Source organism: Scyliorhinus canicula, chromosome 2, assembly GCF_902713615.1.
Source record: "Scyliorhinus canicula chromosome 2, sScyCan1.1, whole genome shotgun sequence".
Lineage (NCBI taxonomy): Eukaryota > Metazoa > Chordata > Chondrichthyes > Carcharhiniformes > Scyliorhinidae > Scyliorhinus > Scyliorhinus canicula.
In genome coordinates, this window is record NC_052147.1 from 103,043,771 (window position 1) to 103,062,532 (window position 18,762).

Genomic DNA, 18,762 nt, shown 5'->3' on the forward strand with positions numbered 1-18,762 from the left:
ATATGCTTTATAACATCTCAAAGTACCAGCTAATGAGCCAAACTGTACCTGGCACTGTTGGCTGAGGGAGGAACATTGTCCGAGACAATTCCCTTCTCTTCTCCCATTAAGGCTGTTTGATTACTGAGGAGGCACACCAGTCTTCAGTTGAACAACTGCTCGGAAGGATGGCACTTATGATGACTCAGCAGTCCCTCACCATTAAACCAGAATGCCAGATTCCGGAGCAAGGTTTGAATACATGGACCTCTGACTGAAACTGCCGTAAGCTGAACTAAAGTTGGCACTGGCCCACACCACAAATGCTGACTAAGCACTGTGATTTGTTCTCCATTTCAGAGATTTCATATGCACAGACACTCAAGAGACAGACATATACACGCACAGACAGGCACACACGCACATTTTGCTGGGTCAACATCCTTGAATTCCATCCCTAACAGCACTGTGGTGTACCTGCACCTCATAGACTGCAGTGGCTCAAGAAGGCAGCTCACCCGTACTTTCTGAAAGGCAATTAGAGATGGACAAAAAATGCTGGCCTAGTCAGTGAAGGCCATATCCCATGAAAGAATAAAAAAACACAATAGAGAGACACACAGAAGACCAATTTGGAGCCACCTACTAATTTATCCTTTGTGCTTCTATCTAGCTTCTTTTTAATTATCCCTGTACAATTCGCCTCACTAAATCTGTGATATTGAGTTTTACATTCTTACCAATCTTTGGATGAAGCGGTTTCTCTGAATTTCACTTTGGATTTTTCGGTGACTATCTTATTATTTGCTCTCTTATTTTGGGCTCCCCTAACAAAGCCCCTGTTGCAACCTCATCGCCTATTCCAAAGCTTCTTACAGCCGAGGCAGTACTTGTGAAGTGTAAAGCACTGTGTTTACATCGGAAATATAGCAGCCAATTTGGACACAGCAGGTTCCCACAGACAGCCACATGATGACGAGCAGACTATATTCTTTTGATGATGTTGGTTGAGGAATGAATATCGACATGGGCTCTGGGGAGGATTCTCCTCCTCATGTATGAGAGGGTAGACAGCACCTTGCTTTAGCATCTCATCTGAAAGGTGGCATCTCCAGCAGACATCGCCTGCAGTTGCACAAAAGCTCATTGACCCGAAACATTGGCCTGGATTTTACCTCTGCCAGGTCTGTTTTTAGTGGAGGGGGGGGGGTTGCCTGTGCAATATGACAGCTGGGCTAGCCCACCACCTTCCCGCCCATCCTTGACGTGCTCCCCATAAAATGGCAGGTGGGAGGAGGCCATAATCGGCAGTCCCCCTGCCATTAAAAAATAATAATTAATAGGAAAATGGACTTGTTGATAAGCCAATTAACCTGAATGTTATGCTGCCTGCACCATAATAGTGTTAGTGTGGGCAGGCAGGAAGGAGTGGGCAGGCTCTTATTTTTAACCAAACTGGTTAAAAGGTGTGAAGGATTTGGGTGGAGGAGGGGAGGTTAAATCCTTAAGATGTGCTCTGGGCATATCAAGGAAACTCCCCACAAGATGATACCTCACCGGCTGGCCTCCAATATATGTCCTCTCATCCCCCACTAGGCCTGCGCCCAAGGGTAACGTTCCTGCTCCCAAAGCTCAGGACGTATCTTAGTCTTGGATCCATTGTTATTCTTCCCAAGGCCTACTGGCAGACCTTGCAATACCCACTACTGATTTCTGGCACTGCTGGGACTAATAGAGCTGTCGGTCACTGAGGGGGTGAAAGTCCAAATCTCTGTCGGCTGCAACACCCTGGGCAAATACACAGCCAATCCCAGCCCCACTCGTCCCGGAGTCACAATACAAGTGAATTAACCCAATAATTCTTTTCAAATTACCCAAAGTCTTTGGCCCTTGGCTCCCCAATAATTACAGTCACCAGGTTTGTAAGTTTAAACACAGTTACTGTTTATTTATAACAAGAACTATCATGAAATATGCAGTAAATACAGTGGATTGACGATCAACAAACGCCTAACCTCCACTGTAACGTGCCACCCACACTCTGCACACTCACACACAAGACAGACTAACACATAGGGGTGGAAGGGGGGGGGAAACATAAGGGAAAGAGAAAATGTATTTGCTTCAGATGATGGTTCCAAGCATGCTTTCTTCCCAGTAAGCTTGTAAGACACAGTCTTTGTTTTGCAGCCTGTACTAGTTTTCCTGCTGTTTTAAAAACACCGTACTCACACTTTACGCAGAGAGGCAGACTTTGTTTAATCAAACCGTGCTTTCAGTTCGAGGTTTGCCTTCAGGCTTTCTGGAGGAAGATAGTCGATTCACACCAGCATTTCTGGGGAGAGTTAGCAGATTGTTGACTTTATCCAGACTGTTCAGAAACATAGCCTTTCAGGAGAAAAACAGAGAAGCGAGGATAACAGGAACTTCCTTGGGGGCTGTCAGGAGTCAAACTGAAACCAAACCAAAAACCTCGGAACTCTGAAGCATCCCACTGGGAAATGATCCAATCACTACCCGTTACCAGGCAGAGCAAAGCCAGACAGGCCAATTCATTGGGCACCAGCTAAATCAATCAAACTGAGGGGGGAGGGGGGCGCATGGTGAGGGGTATCAGCCTGAAATGTGTTCTCAAGTGTCTGGAGTGAGGCTTAACCCTACAAACTTCGGATTCAGGCCAGAGTGCTCCCTGAGCCACAGATGACATTTATTTTGCAGACAAACACAACATGACAAAGTGTGATGAAAGAACATTAGTGTTTACTGAGGTAGGGATGTTGCGATTGGAAGTGCTTTGACACAGCGTGAGCCCAGAGCTAGTGACAGTAGGAAGAGTGGGTGATGTGTGGTCGACTGTAAGCTGATTTACGACTGGGATGATGCCATTCTTTGTCAATTCTGGTTGCTTTCCCTTTGTCTCGTAGATGCTGGCACCTGACTGGTGGTAACACAAACGCACTTTCTGAGAGCTCATGGCTCTTCTCTGAATAATATAAGACTTTTGACAGCTCCCTGAACAGACAGGTGGAAACTTTTATACCTCACCTGGAAAGGAACCCCCCCTAACCAACACCTCCCCCATCAACCTGGCTCTGTGTTTTAGTCTTTTCTATGTGCAGAACCCTCAATCCCCCCCCCCCCCATGTAAATATTGACATATTCCTGGGAATCCCCTTTCCCTGCAAATGGTAACACATTCCTGTACAACCACTGTAAGTATCAACACATTTAATAATGTTAAATGTTTGCATGTGAATGGATTGTTTATGTATAACATGTCTAGGTCAGTCCTCCATTGTCGAAGCACTGAAAGTCTCACATTGTACAAAGTGGCGGTAGATGAGGACATTGTTGCAATGGCTCAGCAAGCCCATGGGGGGGCGCTGTTAGTGGTGTGTGGGGTGGTTAGCCTCTGCTGACCCTGCCAGGCTTCAGTGCTCCCGAGCGCTCCCTGTGGGCAAGACCAGGCTGGGTGCCTGAGTGCAAGGGAATGGAGGCTGCAGTACCACATTTTGCTGGAGGGGGTAGTGTGACTCAGGCCTGTGAGGGTCCTGGCTTTGATTTGGGAAGGGAGAAAGGAATTTGGGGAAAAATCGATAGATGTGCAGTGTAGCCCAATTTTACTCACAGATAAAACCCTATCTCGCCAGGAATTTATATGCTCAAAGCAGCACTTTTACAGAGGAGTAAATGTAATCTTCCACCAGGCCTTCCAGTAGCACAAGATAACTAAGATCATTAGTGGTGTGATTAATTCTGGCTTATCATGACTTTCAGTGCCTCAGAAATCCAGAGTTTGTTGCCGTTCTCTATTGCACCATGATATTCTTCCTTCCTCCGTTGAAGATATCAACTCCCACTGCACTACAAAAGCCCCTTGTGCTGTTTCTCTGTGTAATCTTCAGGGCTGGCCCTAGCCAGTGAATGCATGCAATTTGACCATGAGGTGCTTCACAGCCGGTCCTCACTGACCTCTCTACACATCATCTTCTCAACGATAGATGGTAATTACGTGGACGAGCCCTGGCCTGCCCAGAGGCTCTTAAGCCCCTTGTGGAAAAGGGTACTCTAAGATACTCTAAGATAAGCAAATTCAGCACAGACTGGACTAGAGATAAAAAGGATACTTCTGTCAACTGTACTCCAAGGAGCTGCTGCTAATGGGAGAATGGCTGTATGCACATTTTGGCACGGGTCCACTTTAGAAAGTAAACCCATTCCCAGTGCACCAGTGCTCATCCTAATTCCCTCTCCCGCAAGGCATCTGCACCGTGTTTTATTTGAAGCTTCATTTCATTGCAGCTATTTAACTGAAAGAAAGACCTGCATTTACATAGCACCTTTCATGACCTGAGGACATTCTGATGCACTTTGTGGCCAATTAAGTAGTTTTTGAAGTGTATCACTTTCGTAATGTAGGGAAACATAATGGCCAATTTGCACAGGGCAAAGTACCACAAACTAATCAGATCAATGACAGGATAATATTTTAATGATGTTGCTTGAGTGATAAATATCGGTTCGACACCGGGGAGTGCTCCACTTTGAAATAGTATCTCACATTTACCCGAGGGGGCAACTTCAGTTTAATAGTTCATCTGAAAGACAGCACCAGAAATGCTCCCATGCCTTACGGTTAATAGGAAAGACAGCACAGGGTGTTTAATGTGGTGGTTACAGGGTGCTGCCGTGCCTACACAGCCGGAAGGGTTGAGATTTATGATCGCAACAGTGTAGAATCAGTGTGCATTAAGCTCCTAGTTGTTCAGATTTATGGATCTCTAAGTGCCAACATCAGAAAGCAACCGAACGGCACAGGCGATCCTCTAACTTACGACATTGGGCGCTCGGGTCGAGGTCCATGAATGGCAAGAATGTAGCCATTCCTTTGTGTGTACTGATTCTGTGTGGTGGAGTGGTGAGATGCAGCCTTGTGCCCATCTTTGAGGGCAGTGTGGGTTGAAGTCTTGACAAATAACTTGGCGTACTTAAGGCAGCAGCTGTGTGGGAGGTCACACAGGCATGGTTAGTGTGGTTAGAAATTAAACTTGGTGTGAAACGGTTTCTCCTTCTTTATGCTTTCAGAGCCTTTCACAAGTTGAAAACCTTCATTAAATTTCCCATGCACCGTCTCTGTTCCAAGGGGAAAATTGCCATTATCGCTGTCAATTCTCTCCGGAGGAAATGTGATTAATAACTGAATTAAGAATAACAAAGCAGAATTTTTTTTAAAGGTATGAAACTTCCAAGTGTTGACATTCAAAGAGACTTGGGTGTGCTCGTACAGAAACACAGAAAGTTAGCATGCAGGTGCAGCAAGCAATTAGGAAGGTAAATGACAGGTTGGCCTTTATTGCAAAGGGGATTGGAGAACAAGAATAAAGAATTCTTGCTGAAATTATACAGGGATTATTTAGTGAGACCACATCTAGAATAGAACCATAGAATTAAGGAATTTCTACAGTGCAGAAGGAGGCCATTCGGCCCATCGAGTCTGAACCGATCCTCTGAAAGAGCACCCCACCTAGGCCCACTCCCCGCCCCATCCCTGTAACCCCATAACCCCACTTAAGCTGCACATCTTCGGACACTAAAGAGGGGATTCTCCGGCTGCACCCGCCAGTGACTGGAAATTTCCACCCGAGATCAATGGACCTTTACATGGTCCGTGTCCCGTCCGTGCAGATCTTGCGGCGGGCAGGGTGGAAGAATCCAGCCCTAATGGACAATTGGTTATGGCCAATCCATCTAACCTGCACATCTTTGGACTGTGGGAGGAAATCCGAGCACCCGGAGAAAACCCATGCAGACATGGGGAGAACGTGCAAACCCCACACAGGCAGTCACCCAAGGCTGGAATTTAACTGGGTCTCTGGCACTGTGAGGCAGCAGCGCTAACCACCGTGTCGCCCACAAACACTGAGCAGGATTTACTGAGCAACCCGCCGCGGGTTTTGCAGCAGCAGGAGACAGCCCGCCATTTACTGGTGGTGAGATCTTCTGATCCCACCATTGTCAATGGAGTTTCCCGTTTAATGCACCCCTCGCCACCAGGAGATCGGTGGCGGGGTGCGCTGTTGGTGGGACTGGAAAACCCTGCCTGTTTGAACGGCTGGAAAATCCCGCCCCTGTGTGCAGTTTTTGCTTCCACGTTTAAGAAAGGATATCGTTGCATGGGAGGCGATTCAGCGAAGGTTCACTGGATTTGTCCCTGGGATGAGGGGGTTGTCCTGTGATGGGAGGATGAATAAATTTAGCCTATATCATCTGGAATTTAGAAGAATGAGAGACGATCTCATTAAAATGCCAAGGGGCTTGCCAGGGAGGACACAAAGAGATTGTTTCCACTGATCGGAGAATCTAATGGGAGCACAATGGCAGGGTAAGGGGGGGGGGGGGGGGGGGGGGGTGATCATTTGGGACTTGGATGAGGAGAAATTACTTCATTGAAAGGGTTGTGAATCTTCAGAATTCTTTACCCCAGATGGTTGTGGGGGCTTCATTGTTGAGAACATTTAAGGCTGGATTAGACAGATTTATGGCCTTTCAGAGAATCAAGGGATATGGGGACTGGGCAGGAAAATGGAGTTAAAGCCCAAGATCAGCTGTGATCAAATTGAATGGCGGATGGTCTTCTTCTGCTCCGGTTTCTTGTATTCTTCTGATTGGTCTTCTTTGACAGAAACATTTGCAACAGATCGTGAGCATTTTATTGACATCCCGATCTTTGCAGTTGATTTGATAATAATCTTTTATTGTCACAAGTATGAAGTTACTGTGAAAAGCCCCCAGTCGCCACATTCCGGCGCCTGTTCGGGTAAGCTGGTACAGGAATTGAACCCGTGCTGCTGGCCTTGTTCTGCATCACAAACCAGTTGTCTAGCTGACAACAGCTGGGTGACAATTATGAAATATACCACCAATAGTTTTTTAAAACTTGCAGCACTTCAATGAATCCTCCTGCCTTCCATCAATCCAGGTTAAAATTTGTCCGGTGCAAACAATTAGTCTGCTGAGGGAGTAGATTCGGGACTAATGAATAAGGTTAATAATGACTGATCCTTTCCATAACCAATGACTAGATTGAATAACTTCGACCCACAATCAGCCTACAGCCATTAAGATCCTTTGACGATTGGAGGGATGTTTGGAGGATTGAAGTACCCGATAGCTCAGTTGATAGAGCATCAGACTTTTAATCTGTTCCTGTTTGGGCATTAATTTTGGGTGGCAGGTGGCATAGCGGTTAGCACTGTTACCTCACAGCGTCAGGGACCCAGGTTCGATTCCAACCTTGAGTGACTGTGTGGAATTCTCCCCGTGTCTGGGTGGGTTTCCTTCGGGTGCTCCGGTTTCCTCTCACAGTCCAAAGATGTGCAGGTTAGGTGGATTTGCCACGCTAAATTGTCCCTCAGTGTCTCAAAGATAGAGGTTACGGGGATGGGGGAGGGGAGTGGGCCGAAGCGGAATCAATTGGGTGAATGGCCTCCTTTGCACAATAGGGATTCTATGGATTCTATGGATCTGTTCTTCGGAAATAAGCTGCAGGTCCCATTTTCTGTACATCTCCAGTTAGCCTAAGGGAATTAAGAGTCAATCATATTTCACAGAACTGGAGTCCCATGGAAAACCAGACTGAGTAAAGATGGACATTAATAAACCAGCTGGGTTTTTTGTTTCAGAATAATCTGGAAGGTTCACATGGTCATTTCTCTAATAGGGAAAGGCAAATTTTCCAACCTGTAATGGTTGGATTTTGAACTCTAATTGCTAGTCCAACCACATAACCGATTAAGAGTCCATAACTGTGAAGCTATCACACAACTAACTCAAGCTTCAACGAGTCCAGACCCAGAGTCCTCAACCGTTCGTCATACGACAAGCTCTTCATTCCAGGGATCATTCCTGTGAACCTCGACTGGACCCTCTCCAAGGCCAGCACATCATTCCCAGGATACGGGAATGTGCTCACAATATTCCGAATGGAGTCTGACCAGAGCCTTATACAGCCTCAACAGTACATCCCTGATCTTGTATTTTAGCCCTCTTGACATGAATGCTAACATTGCATTTGCCTTCCCCACTGCCAATTGAACCTGCACGTTAAGCTTAAGAGAATCCTGAACTCGGACTCCTGAGTCCCTTTGTGCTTCTGATTTCTGAAGCCTTTAGCATTTAGAAAATAGTCTATGCGTCTGTTTTTCCTACCAAAGTGCATAATCTTACATTTTTGTACATTGTATTTCATCTGTCATTTCTTTGCCCACTCTCCTAGTCCTTCTGCAGCTCCCCTACTTCCTCAACACAACCTATCCCTCTACAGATCTTTGTATCATCTGCACACTTAGCAACAATACCCTCAGTTCCTTCTTCCAGATCGTTAATGTAATTCGCGAATGGTTGTGGTCCCAACACTGACCCCCGCAAAACACCACTAATCATCGACTGCCATCCTGACAAAGACCCCTTTATCCCCAATTGCTGCCTTCTGCCAGTCAGCCAATCCTCTCTCCATACCAGTGCCTTGCCCGTAACACCATGGGCTCTTATCTTATTTAGCAGCCTTCTGTTCGGCACCTTATCAAAGGACTTCTAGAAATCCAAATAGATCTTGCCCACTGGTTCTTCTTTTTAATAAATTTAGAGTACCCAATTCTTTTTTTTCTAATTAAGGGGCAATTTAGCGTGGCCAATTCACCTAACCTGCACATCTTTTGGGGTTGTGGGGGTGAGACCCACGCAGGCACGGGGCGAATATGCAAACCCCACACGGACAGTGACCCGGGGCCGGGATCGAATCTGAGTGCTAACTAACCCCTGTGCCACCGTGCCGCCCTGGGTTCTTCTTTGTTTAACTTCCTCGTTACCTCCTCAAAGAATTCTAACAGATTTGTCGGCATGACCTCCCCTTGACGAATCTTTCCCCACTTGTCTTTACTCCCCTCCCCTGAGCTAACCATGGAACTGATCTTCTTCCTGGGTACTGTTGCCGGTGTTTGGCCTTCGACCATTTTAGTTGCTCTGCACAATTCAAAATTAGTTTTGGTGCGAAAAGTGACCAAAATTATCCAAGAGCGTTATATGGGTGAACAGGCACTTTGAATGGATAAAGGGAGAAAGTAACCGTGTTGACTGCAGAGGGTTGAGCATCTGATGCAAAAATAAATTGATGCTATATTTAAATTATGTCAAAAAAAATCTTCACATTTTATGAGAATTTTCTTTTGAACGCTTTGTTTTTTTTTGTAGCTCAGACTGATTGAGATTCAATCTGGGCCTGTGTTTAATCTTGAGAAGAATCTATATATACCTATGTAAATAACTTCACATCAGCAAGGCCTACTCAAAGCCACGTTTCTTCCTGTTGTGAAGCGTGGCAAACAACGAGAGGCCAGAGCTCCCTGTGTAGGCCGCTTCCTCTTCCCTTCTTCCTCCCGTTGTGCTTGAATGTGAAGGTAAACATTACTTTCTCATAGAGCTGAGAGAAAAACCACAAAAGAGGCTGAACCAGGGCGCGTGTTCGCTAAATATATCTGCCCGTGGCCAAACGGCGGAAGTGAGACTGCTGCACGAGACCCATGCTGGTGAGCTTCGACTCAGATGACTAAGCAGTTCATCTTGAGAACCACCAAATGCAGGAAGGCTTCTGGCTCCACAAGGCCCGGGGGCCCTGAGGCTGCACCAGGCCGCTAGGTCAGGTCAAGAAAATGGGAAGGTTCCGCACCAGGAGTTTAAAGGTGAGCTACTTCACATTCTATTGCCGGCCTTTCCCTATTTTTCATATCCAGGAAGAAATTTGAATGAAAGAAGATATTGGTTAAAATGTTTCAGTGAGGATCTCAATTTAAAATTTAATCACTTAGCCCCAGTAACCCCACCCCCCAGCACCCTGTATCAATACTGATGTTAATCCAGCTCCCTCACACTGTCACTCAGTAACCCCTCCCCCAGCACCCTGTGTTACTGACTGTATCTCTATTGATGTTAATCCAGCTCCCTCTCACAATCACTCAGTAACCCCTCCCCCAGCACCCTGTGTTACTGACTGTATCTCTATTGATGTTAATCCAGCTCCCTCACACTGTCACTCAGTAACCCCTCCCCCAGCACCCTGTGTTACTGACTGTATCTCTATTGATGTTAATCCAGCTCCCTCACACTGTCACTCAGTAGCCCCTCCCCCAGAACCCTGTGTTCCTGACCATCTCTATTGATGTTAATCCAGCTCCATCACACTGTCACTCAGTAACCCCTCCCCCAGCCCCCTGTGGTGAATATCACACTGACCTGAAATTGAAAAACTGAAAATCGCTTATTGTCACACGTAGGCTTCAAATGAAGTTACTGTGAAAAGCCTCTAGTCACCACATTCCGGCGCCTGTTCGGGGAGGCTGTTACGGGAATCGAACCGTGTTGCTGACTTGCTTGGTCTGCTTTCAAAGCCAGCGATTTAGCCCTGTGCTAAACAGCCCCTCAAGATTCAGATTAAAATAAAGAAGCTTTTAAGAATCAGAAATTAAATCTGATGCACAGTGTGTTTACCCCAGATAGAATAAAATCATTACAGCAGACATGTATTTTTACTGTGCATTAAACACTATGTAAAAGAAGGACACATGTCTCACCCTTAGACTAATTAAGTTGTTTCGGACAAACAAGGCGCCCAAAGTCCTTGGTTTGACAGACCATAAATCCCTTTGAATCACCTAAACTGCAGCTGTGACCACAGCTGGACGAAAGAGGCTATATCAGAGATAATGAATAGAACGAATTAAGCGATCTTCTGTCCAACTATGTTACTTCTTGACACATGAGAGACAATCTTGAAGCTTTCTGTTCAATTTTATATATATATATATAAAAACATTTGACACCTGAGCGATAACTTAGAATGATCTGTTGACGAAGTATATATTAAAATGTTTGACACTCAAACTAATATTAAAAGAAACATTAATCGACACTTAAAGACTGACTGTCATTAAGATTAAGTGAAACTACAGACTTCGTCGGGAACCACTCATAATAACTATAAGACATAAATCGGGCTCTGTCAGAAAATAGGAAAGAAAGTGTATAAAAAAGGTCAGATTCACACAGCTAGTACTCACTCTCTCCTGTAAGGATAGTGCAGTCAAGGTTTCTTTTGCCAGCCTGTTTCATCGAACACAGCCTCTTGACACTTTTGTGAGTATTGCTCTGAGAAATGTATTAGTTAAACATACTTAGCGATATTTTCAGATTTCCATTTTTAAATCTATTGTTCTCTTTAAGAAGATAAGCTGTTAGCAGATAACAAAGGACTATTAGCAGTTATATATTTTTTAGACTCTGTAACTTTGTTTTTATACTCTGAAATTATAATAAACCCCAGTAAAAATAAACTGCGTATGGTTACATTGAGTAAGTTTTAGATCCTAGATGCTCATTTAGGATGTCTTAAGTGACAGGATCCACTCTGAAAAAGTAAGAGGTTTAGTTTTGAGCAAACTACTCGAGAAATCTTCCAGTAAAATGTAACTGAAACCTGTATAACTGTTTAGGGCTCAGAATTAGTCCAAAGATGTGCGGGTTAGGTGGATTGGCCATGCTAAATTGCCCGTAGTGTCCTAATAAATGTAAGGTTAAGGGGGGGGGTTGTTGGGTTACGGGTATAGGGTGGATATGTGGGTTTGAGTAGGGTGATCATGGCTCGGCACAACATTGAGGGCCGAAGGGCCTGTTCTGTGCTGTACTGTTCTATGTTCTAATAGTAACCTCCCTCTGGTGAGAGTTGTTCTGTGTCTGGCAGGAAGATAGTTTTCCCTCCTTCCATGGTTTAGCCAGTATAGACAAATAAAATTAACCCCTCGGGTCAGGGAAATTCTAAAAGCCCCAGCACCCGGTGCTCTTGACTGAATCTCTATTGATGTTAATCCAGCTCCCTCACACTGTCACTCAGTAACCCCTCCCCCAGCACCCTGTGTTACTGACTGTATCTCTACTGATGTAAATCCAGCTCCCTCACACTGTCACTCAGTAACCACTCCCCCAGCCCCCTGTGTTACTGACTGTATCTCTATTGCTGTTAATCCAGCTCCCTCACACTGTCACTCCGTAGCCCCTCCCTCAGCACCCTGTGTTACTGACTGTATCTCTACTGATGTAAATCCAGCTCCCTCACACTGTCACTCCGTAGCCCCTCCCCCAGCACCCTGTGTTACTGACTGTATCTATACTGATGTTAATCCAGTTCCCTCACACTGTCACTCAGTAACCCCTTCCCCAGCACCCTGTGTTACTGACTGTATCTCTATTGATGTTAATCCAGCTCCCTCACACTGTCACTCAGTAATCCCTCCCCAGCACCCTGTGTTACTGACTGTATCTCTACTGATGTTAATCCAGCTCCCTCACACTGTCACTCAGTAACCCCTCCCCCAGCACCCTGTGTTACTGACTGTATCTCTATTGATGTTAATCCAGCTCCCTCACACTGTCACTCAGTAACCCCTCCCCCAGCACCCTGTGTTACTGACTGTATATCCATTGATGTTAATCCAGCTCCCTCACACTGTCACTCAGTAACCCCTCCCCAGCACCCTATGTTACTGACTGTATCTCTATTGATGTTAATCCAGCTCCCTCACACTGTCACTCAGTACCCCCAGCACCCTGTGTTACTGACTGTATCTCTATTGATGTTAATCCAGCTCCCTCACACTGTCACTCAGTAACCCCTCCCCCAACACCGTGTTACTGACTGTATCTCTACTGATGTTAATCCAGCTCCCTCACACTGTCACTCAGTAACCCCTCCCCCAGCACCCTGTGTTACTGACTGTATCTACACTGATGTAAATCCAGCTCCCTCACACTGTCACTCAGTATCCCCTCCCCCAGCACCCTGTGTTACTGACTATCTCTACTGATGTTAATCCAGCTCCCTCACACTGTCACTCAGTAACCCCTCCCCCAGCACCCTGTGTTACTGACTGTATCTCTATTGATGTTAATCCAGCTCCCTCACACTGTCACTCAGTAACCCCTCCCCGAGTGCCCTGTGTTACTGACTGTATCTCTACTGATGTTAATCCAGCTCCCTCACACTGTCACTCAGTAACCCCTCCCCAGCACCCTGTGTTATTGACTGTATCTCTATTGATGTTAATCCAGCTCCCACACACTGTCACTCAGTAACCCCTCCCCCAGCAGCCTGTGTTACTGACTGTATCTCTATTGATGTTAATCCAGCTCCCTCACACTGTCACTCAGTAACCCCTCCCCCAGCACCCTGTGTTACTGACTGTATTTCTGCTGATGTTAAACCAGCTCCCTCACACTATCACTCAGTAACCCCTCCCCCAGCACCCTGTGTTTCTGACTGTATCTGTATTGATGTTAAACCAGCTCCCTCACATTGTCACTCAGTAACCAGTCCTCCAGCACTTTATGTTACTGACTGGCTAGAATATTCCATTCTGGAATCTACATTCAGTGTGGACATGCAAATGTGCATGTTTCATGCTGTGGAGCGGGTGGCTGTCCCTATTTGATTTTACTACAGAGGTCATGAGCTCATAGGTAATAGAGCTCATTACCTATGTAGCTCTCCTCGCAGCGGGGGCAAGCAGGAAGTTACCGTCCCTGTCGTTACCTCTTGGGGTCGGAGGTCCAGGCACTATATTTACATGACACCCAAACAGCTGCAACAATCGTTGGGGGAGTCTATGGCAGCGTGGAAATGTCACTGGACGAGTAACCCAAAGGTCTAGGCTCGGGGGATACGGGTTCAAATCACACCATGGCAACTGGTGAAATTTGAATTCAGTTAATAAATCTGTAATATAAAGTTAGTCTCAGGACTGGCAACCATGAAATGATAATCAACCCATCTGGCTCACTGATGTCCTTTAGGGAAGAAATTTGATAATTAAAAAAAAATAATCTGTATTGTCACAAGTAGGCTTACATGAATTTACTGTGAAAAGCCCCTCGTCGCCACATTCCGGCACCTGTTCGGGTACATAGAGGGAGAATATAGAATGTCCAAATTACCTAACAGCACGTCTTTCGGGACTTGTGGGAGGAAACCGGAGCACCAGGAGGAAACCCACGCAGACACGGGGAGAACGTGCAGACTCTGCACAGACAGTGACCCAAGACGGAAATCGAACCTGGGACCCTGGTGCTTTGAAGCAACCGTGCTAACCACTGTGCTACCGTGCTGTCCATCCGTGTCATCCTTTCCTCGCCTGGCCTACATGTGACTCTTGACTGTCCTCTGAAATTATCGAACAGGCTGCCCAGTTCAAGGGAAATTTGGCATGGGCTGAAAATGTTGGCCTTGCCAGTGACACCCCCATCCCCATCTCACAAAAGAATGAACAAAATCCCTTTCACTTTGCCTGGCGCAGCTCAGTCTTACAAGGCTAACACTTCCAACCTCACACTAACACCCTGGACGCAACCTGCACTGCCACCACCCAGTCTCCAGCATAGGCTGGCATTTATAGGTACTACTCAAAGTAGTAGTAACTTGCCGTTAATTATGGATGGAGTTTTTCTCACAAATTATCTACATGCAGTCGTAAACGTGCATGTTTTATTTCTCATTGAAGGGAAACTTAATTCAAGCGAGGTGGCTTTTCAGTGAGCATGCATGACATTCTAAAATGTGCAGAAGGGCTTCCCGATAATTTTGGTGGTGAAGCTTGATCCGTTTTTGAAGTCCTGAGAGCTCAATGCCTAAAGTTCATCACGCCGCCAGAATACTGATTTTTGGCCTCATGCCAATTTAGATCCTCCCCCCTTCTGCCGCCACTCGCCAAGCTTCCCCCTGTTGGTGGGCAAAGACGATTCTGCCCACTGACATTAAACCAGCAAACCCTCACATCTGCCTCAATAATCTCTGGTTTGCCAGTTGTGAAGCCCACTCTATTATTAAACAAATCAATGTTGATTTTGAACGTTATTGCAGTGCACAATGTTGCCGCAGGCTGCTGAATAGTTTGGCTCCTGTTTTAATCATTTGAAATACATTAACCCTCTTGTTAACAAGATAAAAGTGTCCATATTCGGCGGACTCAATTATCATCAGCCGTGTCTCTATTTCTGTCTCACTTATTGATTCTGGGAGTCTCCTCTGTTCCTGTGTTTCTGTCCGTTTTGTGGAGGACACTTCAGCTGGTGTACGGCAATATGTAAGAGGCAGGTTATCCTTTCATTCTCCCAATGAAGCTGTAGTCACCTCATTGCCAAGTGTTGTGTGATGTGTCACTGAGCAGGTCCATCCGTACACATGGGCTGGAGAGGCATTTGTTAGCTTGCTCATCATAGGGGGGATGGGGGCATCGCTTCCCAATCCTGTTCTTGTCCAAACCAGCACTGTCTTGGAGTGGGGTCACTGGACAGCGACTATGCTCTGGATTGCAGGCCAATTTGTGAAACCCATTTTGTTGTCCTGTTTGAGTGAGACCGGGTAAACTTGATTTCTTACTTCTTTGCATTGCCCACTGCCACACTAGGTGGTACATTAGTCAACAGAACCAGTGCTGTGAAAGGAAGAGGGGCATTTCAGGCACAAGACACAAAGGACAACAATGAGAATGTTACGGGTGGGATTTTCCAACCCCGTCCTCTTCCGCCCCGTCACCTGTTTTGCAGCAGGGGAGGCAGAAGGCCATTGGCCAACAGTGAGACCTAATGGTCCTGCCGCTATCAACGGCGTTTCCTGTTGTTTGCACCTTCCGCCACTAGGGAACCCCGCGGGGGACAGGCCATCAGCGGGATTGGACCACCCTGTCGATGGAATTGGATGATCCTGTCGGCAGGACTGGACAATCCCACCGGTGGGAAAGGGCCGCAATGTCCCATCCGATGGACGGTCCCGCTGAAAGCCAATGCCGGCTGAATTTTCCGTCATGCCTGCGACGGGTCCCGCCATGTGTGGGAAAATCCCAGCTTTAAGTAACCAACACTGGTCTACGTGAAATGTTGGTGCCAGGCAAGAGTGTTATCATTCAGCAAGCTAGGTGCTGACGAATACAAATAGGCAATGGTGATGATGTTACTGGATTGGTGATCGAACCTAGTTGTCTGGGGACATGGGGTCAAATGTCTACCATCGGGGCTGGTGGAATTTAAATTCAGTTAAGAAATATCAATAATTATGGACGCTCGAGAGTAGCTTTGTGGATTCCGCTGGTTGAATGTGCCAAAATGTTTGTATTGGAGAGAAAATGCTGCCCTTTTTTCTGGTTTAGCTCACCAGGCTAAATCGCTGGCTTTTAAATCAGACCAAGCAGGCCAGCAGCACGGTTCGATTCCCGTACCAGCCTCCCCGGACAGGCGCCGGAATGTGGCGACTAGGGGCTTTTCACAGTAACTTCATTGAAGCCTACTCGTGACAATAAGCGATTTTCATTTTTTCATTTCATTTCATTTTTCAAATAGACAGCTGATTCGGGGGCAACGTCCAGCGTAGATATTTGAGAAAACTCTCTTTCTCTCTTATTGTTTCTGTATGGTTCTCTCTGCCTCAGAAACTGCTCTGTGCGACTCAGTATTACTTCTGTATGTCTGTATAATTGTTGATCTGTTTCTCTTTGTGTCTCTCTTATTGGTTCACTTTGTCCAGGGGTGGGCAAACTACGGCCCGCGGGCCGCATGCGGCCCGCCAAAGGTATTTCTGCGGCCCACCAAGTCATTAAAAAAAAAATTTTTTTTTAAGGTTAATGGGGGGGGGGGGGGGGGCGGGGGCTGTTGGGTTACTTACTGGTATAGGGTGGATACGTTGAGTTGAGTAGGGTGATCATTGCTCGGCACAACGTCGAGGGCCGAAGAGCCTGTTCTGTGCTGTACTGTTCTATGTTCTATATGAGGCGCCCAGAATCATAACCGGGTGAAGTAATTATTTTACTTAATATACTATGCGGCCCTTTGTGAATTGTGAATTTCTGAATGTGGCCCTTGCACGGAAAAGTTTGCCCACCCCTGACTTTGTCCCTTCAGTTTCGCTCTCTGTTACTGTTTCTGTGTCTGTCTTTGTGTCTCTGTTTTTCTCTCTGCTATTGTTTTTGTGTGCGCGTGTTTCTCTGTTTCTGTCTCAGTTGTTGTTTCTCTGTATCTGCATCTCTGTGTCTCTGTTTCTCTCTCAGTTATTGGTTCTGTGTGTCTCCTCTGTTCCTGTGTTTTCGTCTATTTTTGTCTGATTATTCCTCCAGGAAGCAACTTGGGCCATTTATTTGGAACTTAAAAGTGCTATCTAAATTGAAGTTCTTGTGTCTGTTTTCTGGATGTGTCTCTGCTTCTTTGTGTGGGTTTGTGCGTGGGCCTGTCTCTCTCAGTTCCTGACTCTGTGGGCGGGTTTCACGGTCCCGCCGAAGTCAATTGACGTTGGAATTGCCCACCGTATTTTCTGGCCCTGCCCCCAATGTGGCGGGACTGTAAAATTCTGCCTTGTGTTTAGGTTCCTTTTGGCTCCATGGGATTGTTTCTCTCTCCGTATGTCTCTCTGCCCACCTGTGACAGAGTAAACAAGGCCACACTTGCTCAATAACACAGTGACGGCATGTGAAGTGCCTGACATCACTTACAGTAAAGCTGGTGGCTTCTCACAGGTGTCCTGCCCCCCCTGTGGTTGTTTTTAGCTTGTGTTTTGAAGAAATATATCTTGTGCAGATCTGCAGCAAGGTGAAAGTACTTTCGGAGAAGCCAGGTGTTGTCTGAGTGGCATGCGCCACCTTGCATACCATTTGCAAGGACCTCGGAACCTGAATGTTAACATTGCTGCCAGCCTTGGTTCAGGCAGTCAGCACTCTCGCTCCGAGTCAGACGATTGAGGAGTCAAGGTCCAGGGACATGGGCCATAATCACGGTTGACCCTTCAGAGCACTACCAAGAAAGGTCTGCCTGATTGGAGGTGTTGTCTTTTAGAAGGCACATTAAAATTGAGACCCCATTTGCCCTCTCAGGTGGGTGTAAAAGATCCCACCATCCTATTTGAAGTGTGGAATTCTCTTTAGCGGCCGAGTCACTACTATCCCACAAACACCACCACTGAAGCAGATCATCTTATCGTTTATCTCATTGCGGTTTGTGGAAGTTTGCTGAGCACAAATATGGCTGCAATATTGCAAGCCTGACTGGATACAAAAGAACTTAATTGACTGCAAAGTGCTTTGGGTGTGGGGGGGGGGGGGGGGGGGGGGGGGGGGTGCAGGTGTTGCAAAAGGCATAATATAAAACATAATAAATCAACTCCACTTCCCTGCACCCATCCCCCTCCACTCCCCAGTGGCACTGTCACTGTAGAGGGTTGCTGCTATGTGACCTCGTACTGTGGTCCTACAGTATAGAATCTTCTGGTGGTTGTCTGTTTCCCGGCTCACTTCCATGTCCCAACTCCACACTGGAGCGAGCTCTAGCAATCCTCTGGGAGGCGGCCTTCCAAATGACTGCATCCCTGACTTCCATCCGATTAAAGGAGAGGCGGGTACTGCCCGGGCAGAGAGGTGGGCATGAGGCGCCTCAAAATGGATGCACACTTGGAAGCATGGGTACAATTTCAAAAAAGGAGTGGGTAGGCCGCTAGGAGCAGAGGGGTCCCCCCCTGGAGGAGGTGTTTGAACCGTGGTTGTGGCCTTTCCTTCACTCCCTTCCGTCATGCCTCCAGCTCTAATGGGCATCCAGGAGGCCGCTCCCACCAAGCAGCAGGGTTCAGCACTCAGCTGGAGTCCGCTCTGATGTTGGAAAGAACCCTCACACTTCTTCCCGTCAATCTCTTTGGGCATCTCATTGATC

General features: G+C 46.6%; 1 protein-coding gene across 2 annotated transcripts in view; it reads left to right on the forward strand.

The window, feature by feature from the left end:
* LOC119956749 (bcl-2-modifying factor-like) overlaps positions 1-18,762 on the forward strand; it is a 62,204-nt gene that overhangs the window by 9,818 nt on the left and 33,624 nt on the right. The window contains exon 1 of one of the 2 annotated variants that reach the window (XM_038784112.1): positions 9,639-9,716. The exons of the other annotated variant lie outside the window; for it this stretch is intronic. The gene's annotated coding sequence lies outside the window, so the exon portion shown is untranslated. Of the gene's footprint in view, positions 1-9,638; positions 9,717-18,762 lie in introns of those variants that run through there. 2 annotated transcript variants of the gene reach the window in all.